This window comes from Engraulis encrasicolus, chromosome 8, assembly GCF_034702125.1.
Source record: "Engraulis encrasicolus isolate BLACKSEA-1 chromosome 8, IST_EnEncr_1.0, whole genome shotgun sequence".
In the NCBI taxonomy this organism is placed as follows: domain Eukaryota; kingdom Metazoa; phylum Chordata; class Actinopteri; order Clupeiformes; family Engraulidae; genus Engraulis; species Engraulis encrasicolus.
This window is the reverse complement of record NC_085864.1, coordinates 10,682,608-10,685,107: the sequence shown is the minus strand read 5'-3', so window position 1 is coordinate 10,685,107 and position 2,500 is coordinate 10,682,608. Positions and strand designations below refer to the sequence as shown.

The following is a 2,500-nucleotide window of genomic DNA, read 5'->3' as shown; positions in this document are numbered from 1 at the left end:
TCACTGAAATGGCCTTTCGTTGAAGCAATACAGCTGCTGATCTACACTAAAACATTTTCAAGTTGCTTTGATATAAAGTCTTGACCTGCCGGGTATACTACAAAGCTGGTTCAGAAGTCAACCAGGTTAAGTTAACCTTGAGGTCGAGGTAAATCCTCTAATACAAGAGACTTGAGTCCACATCTTCCTACCTAAATGATGGCTGCTGGTATATCTATTAGCAGGTTTACCACTTCCTGTAGGAAGCTTGGTTTATCACCTAACCTTCTTCATATCACAGTATGTTCCCCAGGTGTCTGATGTCCTGACTAATGCTAGACACAGACACGAATCAGATGCCGCAGTAAGAATGTGTCACAGTACGTGCCTCTGCATTTTAAGGATGGCTCGGTAGGTATGTACACACTCTCCTGCACACATTGTAGGTGTTTACTCATGGTTCTTTGTGAGTGTTGGAGTGTGAAAATTGGGGGTGAAACAGGAAAAGCAGCCTTCCGTTAACTGCAGTGTGTGTGTGTGTGTGTGTGTGTGTGTGTGTGTGTGTGTGTGTGTGTGTGTGTGTGTGTGTGTGTGTGTGTGTGTGTGTGTGTGTGTGTGTGTGTGGGTGTGTGTGCGCGTGTGCGTGTGCGTGCGTGTGCACGACACTAAAGCTGCAGCGAGAGCTACCCTCACGATCAGGAAGAAAGGGAGAGTTCACCACTGCACCACTGAACACCAAATGCCCCCATTTCGACACAAACACATACAGTCCCAGGAAAAAGTTTGTACACCCTTTGAAATGTCTTACCTTTCTGTCAAAATTGGTCATAAAACATGGTCTGATCTTCCCGGAAATCACAAGAAGGAACAACCAGAGTCTGCTTTAACAAATTCAACCCAAACATTTACAAGTTTTCATATTTTCATTGGCCATAAGATGTAAACATTCACAGGACAGCAAGGCATAAGTAAGTACACCCTTGCATTCAATAGGTTTTAACCCTAAGTTAGTCGCAATAACCTCAACCAGATGTTTCCTGTAGTTGCAGGTCAGATTAACAAAACAATCTGGATGTATCTGGTCTCCCTCTTCTTTCGAAAACTGCCTCTCGTCAGTAAGGTTTGTGGGATGTCTGCAGTGCATAGCTTTCTTGACTTCATGACATATAATCTCAATTGATTTTTGTCAGGGCTTTGACTGGGCTATTCCAGAAGGTGTATTTCATTATTATGAAGCCATTCTAAAGTCGATTTGCTTCTAAAGTATGGGTTGTTGTCACATTTCAGCACCCATCCTCTTGTGTGCTTCAACTGTGTGACAGACTACCTCACTTTTTTTCTGTAAAATATCTCGATAAACTTCTGAGTTCATTGTTCCACTGATAATAGCAAACTGAAAAGGGCCTGAGGCAGCAAGGTAGCCGCATATAATGATGCTCCCACCACCATACTCAAAGGTGGAGATGATGTTTTGGTGAAGGTGTGGTTCTCCAGTTCTCCTCCAAACATGACATTGTGTGTTCTGTTCCCCTTAGCAATTCATCTTTGCTTTCAACTTTGGACTACAGAGTATTTTGCAGTAATTCTATGAAGCATATAAAGGCTTTTTCGCAAACCTCAAAGATCCAGCAATATTTTTTTGGACAGAAGCCCCATTAATTTTATATTGGCAGAATGAATCCCATTTTAGCTATTCTTGGTTACATCTCCTCTTCTGAGTATGGTGGCGGGAGCATCATTATATGCGGCTACCTTGCTGCCTCAGGCCCTTGACAGTTTGCTATTATCAGTGGAACAATGAACTCAAATTTATTGTGATATTTTACAGAAAAAACGTGAGGAAGTCTGTCACACAGTTGAAGCACACAAGAGTATGGGTCCTGAAATGTGACAACAACCCATACTTTAGAAGCAAATCGACTTTAGAATGGCTTCATAATAATGAAATACACATTCTGAAATAGCCCAGTCAAAGCCCTGACAAAAAACAATTGAGATTATATGGCATGAAGTCAAGAAAGCTATGCACTCCAGACATCCCGCAAACCTTGCTGACGAGAGGCAGTTCTCTAAAGAAGAGGGAGACAAGATACAAACAGATTGTTTTGTTAATCTGATCTGCAACTACAGGACTGGTTGATGATATTGCAACTAACTGAGGGTTAAAACCTACTTAATGCAAGGGTGTACTTACTTATGCCCTGCTCTCCTGTGAATGTTATGGCCTTATGACCAATACAAATATGATAACATGTAAATGTTTGGATGGAATTAATTAAAGCAGGCTCTGATTGTTCCTTCTTGAGATTTCCGGGAAGATCAGACCATGTTTTATGATCAATTTTGACAGAAATGTAAGAAATTTCAAAGGGTGTACAAACTTTTTCCTGGGACTGTATCACCTCACCTCACCTTAACAACCCCCCCCCACACACACACACACACACACACACACAAACAATTGACAGAATTTGGAATCCACAAGTTCCACAATGTCATGACATCCACAATGTCATCACGA

At 41.6% G+C, this 2,500-nt stretch overlaps 1 protein-coding gene across 1 annotated transcript in view; it reads right to left on the bottom strand.

The window, feature by feature from the left end:
• Nucleotides 1–2,500, bottom strand: part of igsf11 (immunoglobulin superfamily member 11) — a 125,184-nt gene that overhangs the window by 8,144 nt on the left and 114,540 nt on the right. The window lies entirely within an intron of this gene.